Source organism: Acipenser ruthenus, unplaced genomic scaffold (assembly GCF_902713425.1).
Source record: "Acipenser ruthenus unplaced genomic scaffold, fAciRut3.2 maternal haplotype, whole genome shotgun sequence".
NCBI lineage: Eukaryota > Metazoa > Chordata > Actinopteri > Acipenseriformes > Acipenseridae > Acipenser > Acipenser ruthenus.
The window spans coordinates 32,047-47,291 of NW_026707395.1; the positions used below are offsets into that span (position 1 = coordinate 32,047).

The 15,245-nt window shown below is 43.9% G+C and overlaps 45 non-coding genes and 24 pseudogenes across 45 annotated transcripts; all 69 read right to left on the reverse strand.

Annotated features, from left to right (window-relative positions):
- Positions 1-95: 95 nt before the first annotated feature.
- On the reverse strand, positions 96-214 carry LOC131726167 (5S ribosomal RNA). Its single transcript, XR_009321349.1, has one exon. It is a non-coding gene; the product is annotated as a 5S ribosomal RNA (ribosomal RNA).
- Positions 215-328: 114 nt separating this feature from the next.
- On the reverse strand, positions 329-437 carry LOC131726543 (5S ribosomal RNA; annotated as a pseudogene).
- Positions 438-551: 114 nt separating this feature from the next.
- On the reverse strand, positions 552-660 carry LOC131726544 (5S ribosomal RNA; annotated as a pseudogene).
- Positions 661-774: 114 nt separating this feature from the next.
- Positions 775-893, reverse strand: LOC131726178 (5S ribosomal RNA). Its single transcript, XR_009321360.1, has one exon. It is a non-coding gene; the product is annotated as a 5S ribosomal RNA (ribosomal RNA).
- A 100-nt stretch (positions 894-993) lies between these two features.
- On the reverse strand, positions 994-1,102 carry LOC131726546 (5S ribosomal RNA; annotated as a pseudogene).
- A 100-nt stretch (positions 1,103-1,202) lies between these two features.
- On the reverse strand, positions 1,203-1,311 carry LOC131726547 (5S ribosomal RNA; annotated as a pseudogene).
- Positions 1,312-1,411: 100 nt separating this feature from the next.
- LOC131726189 (5S ribosomal RNA) lies at positions 1,412-1,530 on the reverse strand. Its single transcript, XR_009321371.1, has one exon. It is a non-coding gene; the product is annotated as a 5S ribosomal RNA (ribosomal RNA).
- Positions 1,531-1,630: 100 nt separating this feature from the next.
- Positions 1,631-1,749, reverse strand: LOC131726200 (5S ribosomal RNA). Its single transcript, XR_009321383.1, has one exon. It is a non-coding gene; the product is annotated as a 5S ribosomal RNA (ribosomal RNA).
- A 100-nt stretch (positions 1,750-1,849) lies between these two features.
- On the reverse strand, positions 1,850-1,968 carry LOC131726211 (5S ribosomal RNA). The gene has a single exon (XR_009321394.1). It is a non-coding gene; the product is annotated as a 5S ribosomal RNA (ribosomal RNA).
- A 100-nt stretch (positions 1,969-2,068) lies between these two features.
- On the reverse strand, positions 2,069-2,177 carry LOC131726548 (5S ribosomal RNA; annotated as a pseudogene).
- A 100-nt stretch (positions 2,178-2,277) lies between these two features.
- LOC131726549 (5S ribosomal RNA) lies at positions 2,278-2,386 on the reverse strand (annotated as a pseudogene).
- Positions 2,387-2,486: 100 nt separating this feature from the next.
- On the reverse strand, positions 2,487-2,605 carry LOC131726223 (5S ribosomal RNA). The gene has a single exon (XR_009321406.1). It is a non-coding gene; the product is annotated as a 5S ribosomal RNA (ribosomal RNA).
- Positions 2,606-2,705: 100 nt separating this feature from the next.
- On the reverse strand, positions 2,706-2,824 carry LOC131726234 (5S ribosomal RNA). The gene has a single exon (XR_009321417.1). It is a non-coding gene; the product is annotated as a 5S ribosomal RNA (ribosomal RNA).
- A 100-nt stretch (positions 2,825-2,924) lies between these two features.
- On the reverse strand, positions 2,925-3,033 carry LOC131726550 (5S ribosomal RNA; annotated as a pseudogene).
- Positions 3,034-3,147: 114 nt separating this feature from the next.
- Positions 3,148-3,266, reverse strand: LOC131726245 (5S ribosomal RNA). The gene has a single exon (XR_009321428.1). It is a non-coding gene; the product is annotated as a 5S ribosomal RNA (ribosomal RNA).
- A 100-nt stretch (positions 3,267-3,366) lies between these two features.
- Positions 3,367-3,475, reverse strand: LOC131726552 (5S ribosomal RNA; annotated as a pseudogene).
- A 100-nt stretch (positions 3,476-3,575) lies between these two features.
- On the reverse strand, positions 3,576-3,694 carry LOC131726256 (5S ribosomal RNA). The gene has a single exon (XR_009321439.1). It is a non-coding gene; the product is annotated as a 5S ribosomal RNA (ribosomal RNA).
- A 100-nt stretch (positions 3,695-3,794) lies between these two features.
- On the reverse strand, positions 3,795-3,903 carry LOC131726553 (5S ribosomal RNA; annotated as a pseudogene).
- Positions 3,904-4,017: 114 nt separating this feature from the next.
- Positions 4,018-4,136, reverse strand: LOC131726267 (5S ribosomal RNA). Its single transcript, XR_009321450.1, has one exon. It is a non-coding gene; the product is annotated as a 5S ribosomal RNA (ribosomal RNA).
- A 114-nt stretch (positions 4,137-4,250) lies between these two features.
- LOC131726278 (5S ribosomal RNA) lies at positions 4,251-4,369 on the reverse strand. The gene has a single exon (XR_009321461.1). It is a non-coding gene; the product is annotated as a 5S ribosomal RNA (ribosomal RNA).
- A 114-nt stretch (positions 4,370-4,483) lies between these two features.
- Positions 4,484-4,602, reverse strand: LOC131726289 (5S ribosomal RNA). Its single transcript, XR_009321475.1, has one exon. It is a non-coding gene; the product is annotated as a 5S ribosomal RNA (ribosomal RNA).
- Positions 4,603-4,702: 100 nt separating this feature from the next.
- On the reverse strand, positions 4,703-4,811 carry LOC131726554 (5S ribosomal RNA; annotated as a pseudogene).
- Positions 4,812-4,911: 100 nt separating this feature from the next.
- LOC131726300 (5S ribosomal RNA) lies at positions 4,912-5,030 on the reverse strand. The gene has a single exon (XR_009321486.1). It is a non-coding gene; the product is annotated as a 5S ribosomal RNA (ribosomal RNA).
- A 114-nt stretch (positions 5,031-5,144) lies between these two features.
- On the reverse strand, positions 5,145-5,263 carry LOC131726336 (5S ribosomal RNA). Its single transcript, XR_009321521.1, has one exon. It is a non-coding gene; the product is annotated as a 5S ribosomal RNA (ribosomal RNA).
- Positions 5,264-5,363: 100 nt separating this feature from the next.
- LOC131726555 (5S ribosomal RNA) lies at positions 5,364-5,472 on the reverse strand (annotated as a pseudogene).
- Positions 5,473-5,572: 100 nt separating this feature from the next.
- On the reverse strand, positions 5,573-5,691 carry LOC131726311 (5S ribosomal RNA). The gene has a single exon (XR_009321497.1). It is a non-coding gene; the product is annotated as a 5S ribosomal RNA (ribosomal RNA).
- Positions 5,692-5,805: 114 nt separating this feature from the next.
- On the reverse strand, positions 5,806-5,924 carry LOC131726322 (5S ribosomal RNA). The gene has a single exon (XR_009321508.1). It is a non-coding gene; the product is annotated as a 5S ribosomal RNA (ribosomal RNA).
- Positions 5,925-6,024: 100 nt separating this feature from the next.
- On the reverse strand, positions 6,025-6,133 carry LOC131726556 (5S ribosomal RNA; annotated as a pseudogene).
- A 100-nt stretch (positions 6,134-6,233) lies between these two features.
- LOC131726335 (5S ribosomal RNA) lies at positions 6,234-6,352 on the reverse strand. The gene has a single exon (XR_009321520.1). It is a non-coding gene; the product is annotated as a 5S ribosomal RNA (ribosomal RNA).
- A 114-nt stretch (positions 6,353-6,466) lies between these two features.
- On the reverse strand, positions 6,467-6,585 carry LOC131726346 (5S ribosomal RNA). Its single transcript, XR_009321533.1, has one exon. It is a non-coding gene; the product is annotated as a 5S ribosomal RNA (ribosomal RNA).
- A 100-nt stretch (positions 6,586-6,685) lies between these two features.
- Positions 6,686-6,794, reverse strand: LOC131726558 (5S ribosomal RNA; annotated as a pseudogene).
- A 100-nt stretch (positions 6,795-6,894) lies between these two features.
- LOC131726357 (5S ribosomal RNA) lies at positions 6,895-7,013 on the reverse strand. Its single transcript, XR_009321546.1, has one exon. It is a non-coding gene; the product is annotated as a 5S ribosomal RNA (ribosomal RNA).
- A 114-nt stretch (positions 7,014-7,127) lies between these two features.
- On the reverse strand, positions 7,128-7,246 carry LOC131726368 (5S ribosomal RNA). The gene has a single exon (XR_009321557.1). It is a non-coding gene; the product is annotated as a 5S ribosomal RNA (ribosomal RNA).
- A 100-nt stretch (positions 7,247-7,346) lies between these two features.
- LOC131726379 (5S ribosomal RNA) lies at positions 7,347-7,465 on the reverse strand. The gene has a single exon (XR_009321568.1). It is a non-coding gene; the product is annotated as a 5S ribosomal RNA (ribosomal RNA).
- Positions 7,466-7,565: 100 nt separating this feature from the next.
- LOC131726559 (5S ribosomal RNA) lies at positions 7,566-7,674 on the reverse strand (annotated as a pseudogene).
- Positions 7,675-7,774: 100 nt separating this feature from the next.
- LOC131726390 (5S ribosomal RNA) lies at positions 7,775-7,893 on the reverse strand. The gene has a single exon (XR_009321579.1). It is a non-coding gene; the product is annotated as a 5S ribosomal RNA (ribosomal RNA).
- Positions 7,894-8,007: 114 nt separating this feature from the next.
- Positions 8,008-8,126, reverse strand: LOC131726401 (5S ribosomal RNA). The gene has a single exon (XR_009321590.1). It is a non-coding gene; the product is annotated as a 5S ribosomal RNA (ribosomal RNA).
- Positions 8,127-8,240: 114 nt separating this feature from the next.
- LOC131726412 (5S ribosomal RNA) lies at positions 8,241-8,359 on the reverse strand. Its single transcript, XR_009321601.1, has one exon. It is a non-coding gene; the product is annotated as a 5S ribosomal RNA (ribosomal RNA).
- Positions 8,360-8,459: 100 nt separating this feature from the next.
- LOC131726560 (5S ribosomal RNA) lies at positions 8,460-8,568 on the reverse strand (annotated as a pseudogene).
- A 100-nt stretch (positions 8,569-8,668) lies between these two features.
- LOC131726423 (5S ribosomal RNA) lies at positions 8,669-8,787 on the reverse strand. Its single transcript, XR_009321612.1, has one exon. It is a non-coding gene; the product is annotated as a 5S ribosomal RNA (ribosomal RNA).
- A 114-nt stretch (positions 8,788-8,901) lies between these two features.
- On the reverse strand, positions 8,902-9,020 carry LOC131726106 (5S ribosomal RNA). The gene has a single exon (XR_009321289.1). It is a non-coding gene; the product is annotated as a 5S ribosomal RNA (ribosomal RNA).
- A 100-nt stretch (positions 9,021-9,120) lies between these two features.
- On the reverse strand, positions 9,121-9,239 carry LOC131726434 (5S ribosomal RNA). The gene has a single exon (XR_009321623.1). It is a non-coding gene; the product is annotated as a 5S ribosomal RNA (ribosomal RNA).
- A 100-nt stretch (positions 9,240-9,339) lies between these two features.
- LOC131726561 (5S ribosomal RNA) lies at positions 9,340-9,448 on the reverse strand (annotated as a pseudogene).
- Positions 9,449-9,562: 114 nt separating this feature from the next.
- Positions 9,563-9,671, reverse strand: LOC131726562 (5S ribosomal RNA; annotated as a pseudogene).
- A 114-nt stretch (positions 9,672-9,785) lies between these two features.
- On the reverse strand, positions 9,786-9,904 carry LOC131726446 (5S ribosomal RNA). Its single transcript, XR_009321635.1, has one exon. It is a non-coding gene; the product is annotated as a 5S ribosomal RNA (ribosomal RNA).
- Positions 9,905-10,004: 100 nt separating this feature from the next.
- On the reverse strand, positions 10,005-10,123 carry LOC131726457 (5S ribosomal RNA). Its single transcript, XR_009321641.1, has one exon. It is a non-coding gene; the product is annotated as a 5S ribosomal RNA (ribosomal RNA).
- Positions 10,124-10,237: 114 nt separating this feature from the next.
- Positions 10,238-10,346, reverse strand: LOC131726563 (5S ribosomal RNA; annotated as a pseudogene).
- Positions 10,347-10,446: 100 nt separating this feature from the next.
- On the reverse strand, positions 10,447-10,555 carry LOC131726784 (5S ribosomal RNA; annotated as a pseudogene).
- Positions 10,556-10,669: 114 nt separating this feature from the next.
- LOC131726564 (5S ribosomal RNA) lies at positions 10,670-10,778 on the reverse strand (annotated as a pseudogene).
- Positions 10,779-10,892: 114 nt separating this feature from the next.
- Positions 10,893-11,001, reverse strand: LOC131726565 (5S ribosomal RNA; annotated as a pseudogene).
- A 100-nt stretch (positions 11,002-11,101) lies between these two features.
- On the reverse strand, positions 11,102-11,220 carry LOC131726468 (5S ribosomal RNA). The gene has a single exon (XR_009321642.1). It is a non-coding gene; the product is annotated as a 5S ribosomal RNA (ribosomal RNA).
- Positions 11,221-11,320: 100 nt separating this feature from the next.
- On the reverse strand, positions 11,321-11,429 carry LOC131726566 (5S ribosomal RNA; annotated as a pseudogene).
- A 100-nt stretch (positions 11,430-11,529) lies between these two features.
- Positions 11,530-11,648, reverse strand: LOC131726479 (5S ribosomal RNA). The gene has a single exon (XR_009321643.1). It is a non-coding gene; the product is annotated as a 5S ribosomal RNA (ribosomal RNA).
- Positions 11,649-11,748: 100 nt separating this feature from the next.
- Positions 11,749-11,867, reverse strand: LOC131726490 (5S ribosomal RNA). The gene has a single exon (XR_009321644.1). It is a non-coding gene; the product is annotated as a 5S ribosomal RNA (ribosomal RNA).
- Positions 11,868-11,981: 114 nt separating this feature from the next.
- Positions 11,982-12,100, reverse strand: LOC131726501 (5S ribosomal RNA). The gene has a single exon (XR_009321645.1). It is a non-coding gene; the product is annotated as a 5S ribosomal RNA (ribosomal RNA).
- A 114-nt stretch (positions 12,101-12,214) lies between these two features.
- On the reverse strand, positions 12,215-12,333 carry LOC131726512 (5S ribosomal RNA). Its single transcript, XR_009321646.1, has one exon. It is a non-coding gene; the product is annotated as a 5S ribosomal RNA (ribosomal RNA).
- A 114-nt stretch (positions 12,334-12,447) lies between these two features.
- Positions 12,448-12,566, reverse strand: LOC131726119 (5S ribosomal RNA). The gene has a single exon (XR_009321302.1). It is a non-coding gene; the product is annotated as a 5S ribosomal RNA (ribosomal RNA).
- A 100-nt stretch (positions 12,567-12,666) lies between these two features.
- Positions 12,667-12,775, reverse strand: LOC131726567 (5S ribosomal RNA; annotated as a pseudogene).
- Positions 12,776-12,875: 100 nt separating this feature from the next.
- On the reverse strand, positions 12,876-12,994 carry LOC131726523 (5S ribosomal RNA). The gene has a single exon (XR_009321647.1). It is a non-coding gene; the product is annotated as a 5S ribosomal RNA (ribosomal RNA).
- Positions 12,995-13,094: 100 nt separating this feature from the next.
- On the reverse strand, positions 13,095-13,213 carry LOC131726775 (5S ribosomal RNA). The gene has a single exon (XR_009321673.1). It is a non-coding gene; the product is annotated as a 5S ribosomal RNA (ribosomal RNA).
- Positions 13,214-13,313: 100 nt separating this feature from the next.
- On the reverse strand, positions 13,314-13,432 carry LOC131726534 (5S ribosomal RNA). Its single transcript, XR_009321648.1, has one exon. It is a non-coding gene; the product is annotated as a 5S ribosomal RNA (ribosomal RNA).
- A 114-nt stretch (positions 13,433-13,546) lies between these two features.
- Positions 13,547-13,665, reverse strand: LOC131726545 (5S ribosomal RNA). Its single transcript, XR_009321649.1, has one exon. It is a non-coding gene; the product is annotated as a 5S ribosomal RNA (ribosomal RNA).
- A 100-nt stretch (positions 13,666-13,765) lies between these two features.
- Positions 13,766-13,884, reverse strand: LOC131726557 (5S ribosomal RNA). Its single transcript, XR_009321651.1, has one exon. It is a non-coding gene; the product is annotated as a 5S ribosomal RNA (ribosomal RNA).
- A 100-nt stretch (positions 13,885-13,984) lies between these two features.
- On the reverse strand, positions 13,985-14,103 carry LOC131726254 (5S ribosomal RNA). The gene has a single exon (XR_009321437.1). It is a non-coding gene; the product is annotated as a 5S ribosomal RNA (ribosomal RNA).
- A 100-nt stretch (positions 14,104-14,203) lies between these two features.
- On the reverse strand, positions 14,204-14,322 carry LOC131726369 (5S ribosomal RNA). Its single transcript, XR_009321558.1, has one exon. It is a non-coding gene; the product is annotated as a 5S ribosomal RNA (ribosomal RNA).
- Positions 14,323-14,436: 114 nt separating this feature from the next.
- Positions 14,437-14,555, reverse strand: LOC131726568 (5S ribosomal RNA). The gene has a single exon (XR_009321652.1). It is a non-coding gene; the product is annotated as a 5S ribosomal RNA (ribosomal RNA).
- A 100-nt stretch (positions 14,556-14,655) lies between these two features.
- LOC131726569 (5S ribosomal RNA) lies at positions 14,656-14,764 on the reverse strand (annotated as a pseudogene).
- Positions 14,765-14,878: 114 nt separating this feature from the next.
- Positions 14,879-14,997, reverse strand: LOC131726579 (5S ribosomal RNA). The gene has a single exon (XR_009321653.1). It is a non-coding gene; the product is annotated as a 5S ribosomal RNA (ribosomal RNA).
- A 114-nt stretch (positions 14,998-15,111) lies between these two features.
- Positions 15,112-15,230, reverse strand: LOC131726590 (5S ribosomal RNA). The gene has a single exon (XR_009321654.1). It is a non-coding gene; the product is annotated as a 5S ribosomal RNA (ribosomal RNA).
- Between the last annotated feature and the right edge of the window lie 15 nt (positions 15,231-15,245).

Below are 15,245 nucleotides of genomic sequence, written 5' to 3' on the forward strand. Positions count from 1 at the left end.
CATTTCTGCTTTCATGACTTTTATGTTTAGTGAGCTGGGGGTGATTCCTCCAAAATTTCCTTTTGTCCTCCACACATTTCAATTGTAAAATGTAATGCCTGCAGCACTTGATATTCCCAGGTGGTCTCCCATCCAAGTACTAACCAAGCCCAACATTGCTTAGCTTCTGAGATCAGACGAGATCAGGCTTATTCAAGGTGGTGTGGCCGCAGGCGATTGCATTTCTGCTTTCATGACTTTTATGTTTAGTGAGCTGGGGGTGATTCCTCCAAAATTTCCTTTTGTCCTCCACACATTTCAATTGTAAAATGTAATTACAAAAATGTAATGCCTGCAGCACTTGATATTCCCAGGTGGTCTCCCATCCAAGTACTAACCAAGCCCAACATTGCTTAGCTTCTGAGATCAGGCTTATTCAAGGTGGTGTGGCCGCAGGCGATTGCATTTCTGCTTTCATGACTTTTATGTTTAGTGAGCTGGGGGTGATTCCTCCAAAATTTCCTTTTGTCCTCCACACATTTCAATTGTAAAATGTAATTACAAAAATGTAATGCCTGCAGCACTTGATATTCCCAGGTGGTCTCCCATCCAAGTACTAACCAAGCCCAACATTGCTTAGCTTCTGAGATCAGGCTTATTCAAGGTGGTGTGGCCGCAGGCGATTGCATTTCTGCTTTCATGACTTTTATGTTTAGTGAGCTGGGGGTGATTCCTCCAAAATTTCCTTTTGTCCTCCACACATTTCAATTGTAAAATGTAATTACAAAAATGTAATGCCTGCAGCACTTGATATTCCCAGGTGGTCTCCCATCCAAGTACTAACCAAGCCCAACATTGCTTAGCTTCTGAGATCAGACGAGATCAGGCTTATTCAAGGTGGTGTGGCCGCAGGCGATTGCATTTCTGCTTTCATGACTTTTATGTTTAGTGAGCTGGGGGTGATTCCTCCAAAATTTCCTTTTGTCCTCCACACATTTCAATTGTAAAATGTAATGCCTGCAGCACTTGATATTCCCAGGTGGTCTCCCATCCAAGTACTAACCAAGCCCAACATTGCTTAGCTTCTGAGATCAGGCTTATTCAAGGTGGTGTGGCCGCAGGCGATTGCATTTCTGCTTTCATGACTTTTATGTTTAGTGAGCTGGGGGTGATTCCTCCAAAATTTCCTTTTGTCCTCCACACATTTCAATTGTAAAATGTAATGCCTGCAGCACTTGATATTCCCAGGTGGTCTCCCATCCAAGTACTAACCAAGCCCAACATTGCTTAGCTTCTGAGATCAGGCTTATTCAAGGTGGTGTGGCCGCAGGCGATTGCATTTCTGCTTTCATGACTTTTATGTTTAGTGAGCTGGGGGTGATTCCTCCAAAATTTCCTTTTGTCCTCCACACATTTCAATTGTAAAATGTAATGCCTGCAGCACTTGATATTCCCAGGTGGTCTCCCATCCAAGTACTAACCAAGCCCAACATTGCTTAGCTTCTGAGATCAGACGAGATCAGGCTTATTCAAGGTGGTGTGGCCGCAGGCGATTGCATTTCTGCTTTCATGACTTTTATGTTTAGTGAGCTGGGGGTGATTCCTCCAAAATTTCCTTTTGTCCTCCACACATTTCAATTGTAAAATGTAATGCCTGCAGCACTTGATATTCCCAGGTGGTCTCCCATCCAAGTACTAACCAAGCCCAACATTGCTTAGCTTCTGAGATCAGACGAGATCAGGCTTATTCAAGGTGGTGTGGCCGCAGGCGATTGCATTTCTGCTTTCATGACTTTTATGTTTAGTGAGCTGGGGGTGATTCCTCCAAAATTTCCTTTTGTCCTCCACACATTTCAATTGTAAAATGTAATGCCTGCAGCACTTGATATTCCCAGGTGGTCTCCCATCCAAGTACTAACCAAGCCCAACATTGCTTAGCTTCTGAGATCAGACGAGATCAGGCTTATTCAAGGTGGTGTGGCCGCAGGCGATTGCATTTCTGCTTTCATGACTTTTATGTTTAGTGAGCTGGGGGTGATTCCTCCAAAATTTCCTTTTGTCCTCCACACATTTCAATTGTAAAATGTAATGCCTGCAGCACTTGATATTCCCAGGTGGTCTCCCATCCAAGTACTAACCAAGCCCAACATTGCTTAGCTTCTGAGATCAGGCTTATTCAAGGTGGTGTGGCCGCAGGCGATTGCATTTCTGCTTTCATGACTTTTATGTTTAGTGAGCTGGGGGTGATTCCTCCAAAATTTCCTTTTGTCCTCCACACATTTCAATTGTAAAATGTAATGCCTGCAGCACTTGATATTCCCAGGTGGTCTCCCATCCAAGTACTAACCAAGCCCAACATTGCTTAGCTTCTGAGATCAGGCTTATTCAAGGTGGTGTGGCCGCAGGCGATTGCATTTCTGCTTTCATGACTTTTATGTTTAGTGAGCTGGGGGTGATTCCTCCAAAATTTCCTTTTGTCCTCCACACATTTCAATTGTAAAATGTAATGCCTGCAGCACTTGATATTCCCAGGTGGTCTCCCATCCAAGTACTAACCAAGCCCAACATTGCTTAGCTTCTGAGATCAGACGAGATCAGGCTTATTCAAGGTGGTGTGGCCGCAGGCGATTGCATTTCTGCTTTCATGACTTTTATGTTTAGTGAGCTGGGGGTGATTCCTCCAAAATTTCCTTTTGTCCTCCACACATTTCAATTGTAAAATGTAATGCCTGCAGCACTTGATATTCCCAGGTGGTCTCCCATCCAAGTACTAACCAAGCCCAACATTGCTTAGCTTCTGAGATCAGACGAGATCAGGCTTATTCAAGGTGGTGTGGCCGCAGGCGATTGCATTTCTGCTTTCATGACTTTTATGTTTAGTGAGCTGGGGGTGATTCCTCCAAAATTTCCTTTTGTCCTCCACACATTTCAATTGTAAAATGTAATGCCTGCAGCACTTGATATTCCCAGGTGGTCTCCCATCCAAGTACTAACCAAGCCCAACATTGCTTAGCTTCTGAGATCAGGCTTATTCAAGGTGGTGTGGCCGCAGGCGATTGCATTTCTGCTTTCATGACTTTTATGTTTAGTGAGCTGGGGGTGATTCCTCCAAAATTTCCTTTTGTCCTCCACACATTTCAATTGTAAAATGTAATTACAAAAATGTAATGCCTGCAGCACTTGATATTCCCAGGTGGTCTCCCATCCAAGTACTAACCAAGCCCAACATTGCTTAGCTTCTGAGATCAGACGAGATCAGGCTTATTCAAGGTGGTGTGGCCGCAGGCGATTGCATTTCTGCTTTCATGACTTTTATGTTTAGTGAGCTGGGGGTGATTCCTCCAAAATTTCCTTTTGTCCTCCACACATTTCAATTGTAAAATGTAATGCCTGCAGCACTTGATATTCCCAGGTGGTCTCCCATCCAAGTACTAACCAAGCCCAACATTGCTTAGCTTCTGAGATCAGGCTTATTCAAGGTGGTGTGGCCGCAGGCGATTGCATTTCTGCTTTCATGACTTTTATGTTTAGTGAGCTGGGGGTGATTCCTCCAAAATTTCCTTTTGTCCTCCACACATTTCAATTGTAAAATGTAATGCCTGCAGCACTTGATATTCCCAGGTGGTCTCCCATCCAAGTACTAACCAAGCCCAACATTGCTTAGCTTCTGAGATCAGACGAGATCAGGCTTATTCAAGGTGGTGTGGCCGCAGGCGATTGCATTTCTGCTTTCATGACTTTTATGTTTAGTGAGCTGGGGGTGATTCCTCCAAAATTTCCTTTTGTCCTCCACACATTTCAATTGTAAAATGTAATGCCTGCAGCACTTGATATTCCCAGGTGGTCTCCCATCCAAGTACTAACCAAGCCCAACATTGCTTAGCTTCTGAGATCAGGCTTATTCAAGGTGGTGTGGCCGCAGGCGATTGCATTTCTGCTTTCATGACTTTTATGTTTAGTGAGCTGGGGGTGATTCCTCCAAAATTTCCTTTTGTCCTCCACACATTTCAATTGTAAAATGTAATTACAAAAATGTAATGCCTGCAGCACTTGATATTCCCAGGTGGTCTCCCATCCAAGTACTAACCAAGCCCAACATTGCTTAGCTTCTGAGATCAGACGAGATCAGGCTTATTCAAGGTGGTGTGGCCGCAGGCGATTGCATTTCTGCTTTCATGACTTTTATGTTTAGTGAGCTGGGGGTGATTCCTCCAAAATTTCCTTTTGTCCTCCACACATTTCAATTGTAAAATGTAATTACAAAAATGTAATGCCTGCAGCACTTGATATTCCCAGGTGGTCTCCCATCCAAGTACTAACCAAGCCCAACATTGCTTAGCTTCTGAGATCAGACGAGATCAGGCTTATTCAAGGTGGTGTGGCCGCAGGCGATTGCATTTCTGCTTTCATGACTTTTATGTTTAGTGAGCTGGGGGTGATTCCTCCAAAATTTCCTTTTGTCCTCCACACATTTCAATTGTAAAATGTAATTACAAAAATGTAATGCCTGCAGCACTTGATATTCCCAGGTGGTCTCCCATCCAAGTACTAACCAAGCCCAACATTGCTTAGCTTCTGAGATCAGACGAGATCAGGCTTATTCAAGGTGGTGTGGCCGCAGGCGATTGCATTTCTGCTTTCATGACTTTTATGTTTAGTGAGCTGGGGGTGATTCCTCCAAAATTTCCTTTTGTCCTCCACACATTTCAATTGTAAAATGTAATGCCTGCAGCACTTGATATTCCCAGGTGGTCTCCCATCCAAGTACTAACCAAGCCCAACATTGCTTAGCTTCTGAGATCAGGCTTATTCAAGGTGGTGTGGCCGCAGGCGATTGCATTTCTGCTTTCATGACTTTTATGTTTAGTGAGCTGGGGGTGATTCCTCCAAAATTTCCTTTTGTCCTCCACACATTTCAATTGTAAAATGTAATGCCTGCAGCACTTGATATTCCCAGGTGGTCTCCCATCCAAGTACTAACCAAGCCCAACATTGCTTAGCTTCTGAGATCAGACGAGATCAGGCTTATTCAAGGTGGTGTGGCCGCAGGCGATTGCATTTCTGCTTTCATGACTTTTATGTTTAGTGAGCTGGGGGTGATTCCTCCAAAATTTCCTTTTGTCCTCCACACATTTCAATTGTAAAATGTAATTACAAAAATGTAATGCCTGCAGCACTTGATATTCCCAGGTGGTCTCCCATCCAAGTACTAACCAAGCCCAACATTGCTTAGCTTCTGAGATCAGACAAGATCAGGCTTATTCAAGGTGGTGTGGCCGCAGGCGATTGCATTTCTGCTTTCATGACTTTTATGTTTAGTGAGCTGGGGGTGATTCCTCCAAAATTTCCTTTTGTCCTCCACACATTTCAATTGTAAAATGTAATGCCTGCAGCACTTGATATTCCCAGGTGGTCTCCCATCCAAGTACTAACCAAGCCCAACATTGCTTAGCTTCTGAGATCAGGCTTATTCAAGGTGGTGTGGCCGCAGGCGATTGCATTTCTGCTTTCATGACTTTTATGTTTAGTGAGCTGGGGGTGATTCCTCCAAAATTTCCTTTTGTCCTCCACACATTTCAATTGTAAAATGTAATGCCTGCAGCACTTGATATTCCCAGGTGGTCTCCCATCCAAGTACTAACCAAGCCCAACATTGCTTAGCTTCTGAGATCAGACGAGATCAGGCTTATTCAAGGTGGTGTGGCCGCAGGCGATTGCATTTCTGCTTTCATGACTTTTATGTTTAGTGAGCTGGGGGTGATTCCTCCAAAATTTCCTTTTGTCCTCCACACATTTCAATTGTAAAATGTAATTACAAAAATGTAATGCCTGCAGCACTTGATATTCCCAGGTGGTCTCCCATCCAAGTACTAACCAAGCCCAACATTGCTTAGCTTCTGAGATCAGACGAGATCAGGCTTATTCAAGGTGGTGTGGCCGCAGGCGATTGCATTTCTGCTTTCATGACTTTTATGTTTAGTGAGCTGGGGGTGATTCCTCCAAAATTTCCTTTTGTCCTCCACACATTTCAATTGTAAAATGTAATGCCTGCAGCACTTGATATTCCCAGGTGGTCTCCCATCCAAGTACTAACCAAGCCCAACATTGCTTAGCTTCTGAGATCAGGCTTATTCAAGGTGGTGTGGCCGCAGGCGATTGCATTTCTGCTTTCATGACTTTTATGTTTAGTGAGCTGGGGGTGATTCCTCCAAAATTTCCTTTTGTCCTCCACACATTTCAATTGTAAAATGTAATGCCTGCAGCACTTGATATTCCCAGGTGGTCTCCCATCCAAGTACTAACCAAGCCCAACATTGCTTAGCTTCTGAGATCAGACGAGATCAGGCTTATTCAAGGTGGTGTGGCCGCAGGCGATTGCATTTCTGCTTTCATGACTTTTATGTTTAGTGAGCTGGGGGTGATTCCTCCAAAATTTCCTTTTGTCCTCCACACATTTCAATTGTAAAATGTAATTACAAAAATGTAATGCCTGCAGCACTTGATATTCCCAGGTGGTCTCCCATCCAAGTACTAACCAAGCCCAACATTGCTTAGCTTCTGAGATCAGACGAGATCAGGCTTATTCAAGGTGGTGTGGCCGCAGGCGATTGCATTTCTGCTTTCATGACTTTTATGTTTAGTGAGCTGGGGGTGATTCCTCCAAAATTTCCTTTTGTCCTCCACACATTTCAATTGTAAAATGTAATGCCTGCAGCACTTGATATTCCCAGGTGGTCTCCCATCCAAGTACTAACCAAGCCCAACATTGCTTAGCTTCTGAGATCAGGCTTATTCAAGGTGGTGTGGCCGCAGGCGATTGCATTTCTGCTTTCATGACTTTTATGTTTAGTGAGCTGGGGGTGATTCCTCCAAAATTTCCTTTTGTCCTCCACACATTTCAATTGTAAAATGTAATGCCTGCAGCACTTGATATTCCCAGGTGGTCTCCCATCCAAGTACTAACCAAGCCCAACATTGCTTAGCTTCTGAGATCAGACGAGATCAGGCTTATTCAAGGTGGTGTGGCCGCAGGCGATTGCATTTCTGCTTTCATGACTTTTATGTTTAGTGAGCTGGGGGTGATTCCTCCAAAATTTCCTTTTGTCCTCCACACATTTCAATTGTAAAATGTAATTACAAAAATGTAATGCCTGCAGCACTTGATATTCCCAGGTGGTCTCCCATCCAAGTACTAACCAAGCCCAACATTGCTTAGCTTCTGAGATCAGACGAGATCAGGCTTATTCAAGGTGGTGTGGCCGCAGGCGATTGCATTTCTGCTTTCATGACTTTTATGTTTAGTGAGCTGGGGGTGATTCCTCCAAAATTTCCTTTTGTCCTCCACACATTTCAATTGTAAAATGTAATGCCTGCAGCACTTGATATTCCCAGGTGGTCTCCCATCCAAGTACTAACCAAGCCCAACATTGCTTAGCTTCTGAGATCAGACGAGATCAGGCTTATTCAAGGTGGTGTGGCCGCAGGCGATTGCATTTCTGCTTTCATGACTTTTATGTTTAGTGAGCTGGGGGTGATTCCTCCAAAATTTCCTTTTGTCCTCCACACATTTCAATTGTAAAATGTAATGCCTGCAGCACTTGATATTCCCAGGTGGTCTCCCATCCAAGTACTAACCAAGCCCAACATTGCTTAGCTTCTGAGATCAGGCTTATTCAAGGTGGTGTGGCCGCAGGCGATTGCATTTCTGCTTTCATGACTTTTATGTTTAGTGAGCTGGGGGTGATTCCTCCAAAATTTCCTTTTGTCCTCCACACATTTCAATTGTAAAATGTAATGCCTGCAGCACTTGATATTCCCAGGTGGTCTCCCATCCAAGTACTAACCAAGCCCAACATTGCTTAGCTTCTGAGATCAGACGAGATCAGGCTTATTCAAGGTGGTGTGGCCGCAGGCGATTGCATTTCTGCTTTCATGACTTTTATGTTTAGTGAGCTGGGGGTGATTCCTCCAAAATTTCCTTTTGTCCTCCACACATTTCAATTGTAAAATGTAATTACAAAAATGTAATGCCTGCAGCACTTGATATTCCCAGGTGGTCTCCCATCCAAGTACTAACCAAGCCCAACATTGCTTAGCTTCTGAGATCAGACGAGATCAGGCTTATTCAAGGTGGTGTGGCCGCAGGCGATTGCATTTCTGCTTTCATGACTTTTATGTTTAGTGAGCTGGGGGTGATTCCTCCAAAATTTCCTATTGTCCTCCACACATTTCAATTGTAAAATGTAATTACAAAAATGTAATGCCTGCAGCACTTGATATTCCCAGGTGGTCTCCCATCCAAGTACTAACCAAGCCCAACATTGCTTAGCTTCTGAGATCAGACGAGATCAGGCTTATTCAAGGTGGTGTGGCCGCAGGCGATTGCATTTCTGCTTTCATGACTTTTATGTTTAGTGAGCTGGGGGTGATTCCTCCAAAATTTCCTTTTGTCCTCCACACATTTCAATTGTAAAATGTAATGCCTGCAGCACTTGATATTCCCAGGTGGTCTCCCATCCAAGTACTAACCAAGCCCAACATTGCTTAGCTTCTGAGATCAGGCTTATTCAAGGTGGTGTGGCCGCAGGCGATTGCATTTCTGCTTTCATGACTTTTATGTTTAGTGAGCTGGGGGTGATTCCTCCAAAATTTCCTTTTGTCCTCCACACATTTCAATTGTAAAATGTAATGCCTGCAGCACTTGATATTCCCAGGTGGTCTCCCATCCAAGTACTAACCAAGCCCAACATTGCTTAGCTTCTGAGATCAGACGAGATCAGGCTTATTCAAGGTGGTGTGGCCGCAGGCGATTGCATTTCTGCTTTCATGACTTTTATGTTTAGTGAGCTGGGGGTGATTCCTCCAAAATTTCCTTTTGTCCTCCACACATTTCAATTGTAAAATGTAATTACAAAAATGTAATGCCTGCAGCACTTGATATTCCCAGGTGGTCTCCCATCCAAGTACTAACCAAGCCCAACATTGCTTAGTTTCTGAGATCAGACGAGATCAGGCTTATTCAAGGTGGTGTGGCCGCAGGCGATTGCATTTCTGCTTTCATGACTTTTATGTTTAGTGAGCTGGGGGTGATTCCTCCAAAATTTCCTTTTGTCCTCCACACATTTCAATTGTAAAATGTAATGCCTGCAGCACTTGATATTCCCAGGTGGTCTCCCATCCAAGTACTAACCAAGCCCAACATTGCTTAGCTTCTGAGATCAGACGAGATCAGGCTTATTCAAGGTGGTGTGGCCGCAGGCGATTGTATTTCTGCTTTCATGACTTTTATGTTTAGTGAGCTGGGGGTGATTCCTCCAAAATTTCCTTTTGTCCTCCACACATTTCAATTGTAAAATGTAATGCCTGCAGCACTTGATATTCCCAGGTGGTCTCCCATCCAAGTACTAACCAAGCCCAACATTGCTTAGCTTCTGAGATCAGGCTTATTCAAGGTGGTGTGGCCGCAGGCGATTGCATTTCTGCTTTCATGACTTTTATGTTTAGTGAGCTGGGGGTGATTCCTCCAAAATTTCCTTTTGTCCTCCACACATTTCAATTGTAAAATGTAATTACAAAAATGTAATGCCTGCAGCACTTGATATTCCCAGGTGGTCTCCCATCCAAGTACTAACCAAGCCCAACATTGCTTAGCTTCTGAGATCAGGCTTATTCAAGGTGGTGTGGCCGCAGGCGATTGCATTTCTGCTTTCATGACTTTTATGTTTAGTGAGCTGGGGGTGATTCCTCCAAAATTTCCTTTTGTCCTCCACACATTTCAATTGTAAAATGTAATTACAAAAATGTAATGCCTGCAGCACTTGATATTCCCAGGTGGTCTCCCATCCAAGTACTAACCAAGCCCAACATTGCTTAGCTTCTGAGATCAGACGAGATCAGGCTTATTCAAGGTGGTGTGGCCGCAGGCGATTGCATTTCTGCTTTCATGACTTTTATGTTTAGTGAGCTGGGGGTGATTCCTCCAAAATTTCCTTTTGTCCTCCACACATTTCAATTGTAAAATGTAATGCCTGCAGCACTTGATATTCCCAGGTGGTCTCCCATCCAAGTACTAACCAAGCCCAACATTGCTTAGCTTCTGAGATCAGACGAGATCAGGCTTATTCAAGGTGGTGTGGCCGCAGGCGATTGCATTTCTGCTTTCATGACTTTTATGTTTAGTGAGCTGGGGGTGATTCCTCCAAAATTTCCTTTTGTCCTCCACACATTTCAATTGTAAAATGTAATTACAAAAATGTAATGCCTGCAGCACTTGATATTCCCAGGTGGTCTCCCATCCAAGTACTAACCAAGCCCAACATTGCTTAGCTTCTGAGATCAGGCTTATTCAAGGTGGTGTGGCCGCAGGCGATTGCATTTCTGCTTGCATGACTTTTATGTTTAGTGAGCTGGGGGTGATTCCTCCAAAATTTCCTTTTGTCCTCCACACATTTCAATTGTAAAATGTAATGCCTGCAGCACTTGATATTCCCAGGTGGTCTCCCACCCAAGTACTAACCAAGCCCAACATTGCTTAGCTTCTGAGATCAGGCTTATTCAAGGTGGTGTGGCCGCAGGCGATTGCATTTCTGCTTTCATGACTTTTATGTTTAGTGAGCTGGGGGTGATTCCTCCAAAATTTCCTTTTGTCCTCCACACATTTCAATTGTAAAATGTAATTACAAAAATGTAATGCCTGCAGCACTTGATATTCCCAGGTGGTCTCCCATCCAAGTACTAACCAAGCCCAACATTGCTTAGCTTCTGAGATCAGGCTTATTCAAGGTGGTGTGGCCGCAGGCGATTGCATTTCTGCTTTCATGACTTTTATGTTTAGTGAGCTGGGGGTGATTCCTCCAAAATTTCCTTTTGTCCTCCACACATTTCAATTGTAAAATGTAATTACAAAAATGTAATGCCTGCAGCACTTGATATTCCCAGGTGGTCTCCCATCCAAGTACTAACCAAGCCCAACATTGCTTAGCTTCTGAGATCAGGCTTATTCAAGGTGGTGTGGCCGCAGGCGATTGCATTTCTGCTTTCATGACTTTTATGTTTAGTGAGCTGGGGGTGATTCCTCCAAAATTTCCTTTTGTCCTCCACACATTTCAATTGTAAAATGTAATGCCTGCAGCACTTGATATTCCCAGGTGGTCTCCCATCCAAGTACTAACCAAGCCCAACATTGCTTAGCTTCTGAGATCAGACGAGATCAGGCTTATTCAAGGTGGTGTGGCCGCAGGCTATTGCATTTCTGCTTTCATGACTTTTATGTTTAGTGAGCTGGGGGTGATTCCTCCAAAATTTCCTTTTGTCCTCCACACATTTCAATTGTAAAATGTAATGCCTGCAGCACTTGATATTCCCAGGTGGTCTCCCATCCAAGTACTAACCAAGCCCAACATTGCTTAGCTTCTGAGATCAGGCTTATTCAAGGTGGTGTGGCCGCAGGCGATTGCATTTCTGCTTTCATGACTTTTATGTTTAGTGAGCTGGGGGTGATTCCTCCAAAATTTCCTTTTGTCCTCCACACATTTCAATTGTAAAATGTAATGCCTGCAGCACTTGATATTCCCAGGTGGTCTCCCATCCAAGTACTAACCAAGCCCAACATTGCTTAGCTTCTGAGATCAGACGAGATCAGGCTTATTCAAGGTGGTGTGGCCGCAGGCGATTGCATTTCTGCTTTCATGACTTTTATGTTTAGTGAGCTGGGGGTGATTCCTCCAAAATTTCCTTTTGTCCTCCACACATTTCAATTGTAAAATGTAATGCCTGCAGCACTTGATATTCCCAGGTGGTCTCCCATCCAAGTACTAACCAAGCCCAACATTGCTTAGCTTCTGAGATCAGACGAGATCAGGCTTATTCAAGGTGGTGTGGCCGCAGGCGATTGCATTTCTGCTTTCATGACTTTTATGTTTAGTGAGCTGGGGGTGATTCCTCCAAAATTTCCTTTTGTCCTCCACACATTTCAATTGTAAAATGTAATTACAAAAATGTAATGCCTGCAGCACTTGATATTCCCAGGTGGTCTCCCATCCAAGTACTAACCAAGCCCAACATTGCTTAGCTTCTGAGATCAGACGAGATCAGGCTTATTCAAGGTGGTGTGGCCGCAGGCGATTGCATTTCTGCTTTCATGACTTTTATGTTTAGTGAGCTGGGGGTGATTCCTCCAAAATTTCCTTTTGTCCTCCACACATTTCAATTGTAAAATGTAATTACAAAAATGTAATGCCTGCAGCACTTGATATTCCCAGGTGGTCTCCCATCCAAGTACTAACCAAGCCCAACATTGCTTAGCTTCTGAGATCAGACGAGATCAGGCTTATTCAAGGTGGTGTGGCCGCAGGCGATTGCATTTCTGCTTTCATGACTTTTATGTTTAGTGAGCTGGGGGTGATTCCTCCAAAATTTCCTTTTGTCCTCCACACATTTCAATTGTAAAATGTAATTACAAAAATGTAATGCCTGCAGCACTTGATATTCCCAGGTGGTCTCCCATCCAAGTACTAACCAAGCCCAACATTGCTTATCTTCTGAGATCAGACGAGATCAGGCTTATTCAAGGTGGTGTGGCCGCAGGCGATTGCATTTCTGCTTTCATGACTTTTATGTTTAGTGAGCTGGGGGTGATTCCTCCAAAATTTCCTTTTGTCCTCCACACATTTCAATTGTAAAATGTAATGCCTGCAGCACTTGATATTCCCAGGTGGTCTCCCATCCAAGTACTAACCAAGCCCAACATTGCTTAGCTTCTGAGATCAGGCTTATTCAAGGTGGTGTGGCCGCAGGCGATTGCATTTCTGCTTTCATGACTTTTATGTTTAGTGAGCTGGGGGTGATTCCTCCAAAATTTCCTTTTGTCCTCCACACATTTCAATTGTAAAATGTAATGCCTGCAGCACTTGATATTCCCAGGTGGTCTCCCATCCAAGTACTAACCAAGCCCAACATTGCTTAGCTTCTGAGATCAGACGAGATCAGGCTTATTCAAGGTGGTGTGGCCGCAGGCGATTGCATTTCTGCTTTCATGACTTTTATGTTTAGTGAGCTGGGGGTGATTCCTCCAAAATTTCCTTTTGTCCTCCACACATTTCAATTGTAAAATGTAATGCCTGCAGCACTTGATATTCCCAGGTGGTCTCCCATCCAAGTACTAACCAAGCCCAACATTGCTTAGCTTCTGAGATCAGATGAGATCAGGCTTATTCAAGGTGGTGTGGCCGCAGGCGATTGCATTTCTGCTTTCATGACTTTTATGTTTAGTGAGCTGGGGGTGATTCCTCCAAAATTTCCTTTTGGCCTCCACACATTTCAATTGTAAAATGTAATGCCTGCAGCACTTGATATTCCCAGGTGGTCTCCCATCCAAGTACTAACCAAGCCCAACATTGCTTAGCTTCTGAGATCAGACGAGATCAGGCTTATTCAAGGTGGTGTGGCCGCAGGCGATTGCATTTCTGCTTTCATGACTTTTATGTTTAGTGAGCTGGGGGTGATTCCTCCAAAATTTCCTTTTGTCCTCCACACATTTCAATTGTAAAATGTAATTACAAAAATGTAATGCCTGCAGCACTTGATATTCCCAGGTGGTCTCCCATCCAAGTACTAACCAAGCCCAACATTGCTTAGCTTCTGAGATCAGACGAGATCAGGCTTATTCAAGGTGGTGTGGCCGCAGGCGATTGCATTTCTGCTTTCATGACTTTTATGTTTAGTGAGCTGGGGGTGATTCCTCCAAAATTTCCTTTTGTCCTCCACACATTTCAATTGTAAAATGTAATGCCTGCAGCACTTGATATTCCCAGGTGGTCTCCCATCCAAGTACTAACCAAGCCCAACATTGCTTAGCTTCTGAGATCAGACGAGATCAGGCTTATTCAAGGTGGTGTGGCCGCAGGCGATTGCATTTCTGCTTTCATGACTTTTATGTTTAGTGAGCTGGGGGTGATTCCTCCAAAATTTCCTTTTGTCCTCCACACATTTCAATTGTAAAATGTAATGCCTGCAGCACTTGATATTCCCAGGTGGTCTCCCATCCAAGTACTAACCAAGCCCAACATTGCGTAGCTTCTGAGATCAGACGAGATCAGGCTTATTCAACGTGGTGTGGCCGCAGGCGATTGCATTTCTGCTTTCATGACTTTTATGTTTAGTGAGCTGGGGGTGATTCCTCCAAAATTTCCTTTTGTCCTCCACACATTTCAATTGTAAAATGTAATGCCTGCAGCACTTGATATTCCCAGGTGGTCTCCCATCCAAGTACTAACCAAGCCCAATATTGCTTAGCTTCTGAGATCAGACGAGATCAGGCTTATTCAAGGTGGTGTGGCTGCAGGCGATTGCATTTCTGCTTTCATGACTTTTATGTTTAGTGAGCTGGGGGTGATTCCTCCAAAATTTCCTTTTGTCCTCCACACATTTCAATTGTAAAATGTAATTACAAAAATGTAATGCCTGCAGCACTTGATATTCCCAGGTGGTCTCCCATCCAAGTACTAACCAAGCCCAACATTGCTTAGCTTCTGAGATCAGACGAGATCAGGCTTATTCAAGGTGGTGTGGCCGCAGGCGATTGCATTTCTGCTTTCATGACTTTTATGTTTAGTGAGCTGGGGGTGATTCCTCCAAAATTTCCTTTTGTCCTCCACACATTTCAATTGTAAAATGTAATGCCTGCAGCACTTGATATTCCCAGGTGGTCTCCCATCCAAGTACTAACCAAGCCCAACATTGCTTAGCTTCTGAGATCAGGCTTATTCAAGGTGGTGTGGCCGCAGGCGATTGCATTTCTGCTTTCATGACTTTTATGTTTAGTGAGCTGGGGGTGATTCCTCCAAAATTTCCTTTTGGCCTCCACACATTTCAATTGTAAAATGTAATTACAAAAATGTAATGCCTGCAGCACTTGATATTCCCAGGTGGTCTCCCATCCAAGTACTAACCAAGCCCAACATTGCTTAGCTTCTGAGATCAGACGAGATCAGGCTTATTCAAGGTGGTGTGGCCGCAGGCGATTGCATTTCTGCTTTCATGACTTTTATGTTTAGTGAGCTGGGGGTGATTCCTCCAAAATTTCCTTTTGTCCTCCACACATTTCAATTGTAAAATGTAATTACAAAAATGTAATGCCTGCAGCACTTGATATTCCCAGGTGGTCTCCCATCCAAGTACTAACCAAGCCCAACATTGCTTAGCTTCTGAGATCAGACGAGATCAGGCTTATTCAAGGTGGTGTGGCCGCAGGCGATTGCATTTCTGCT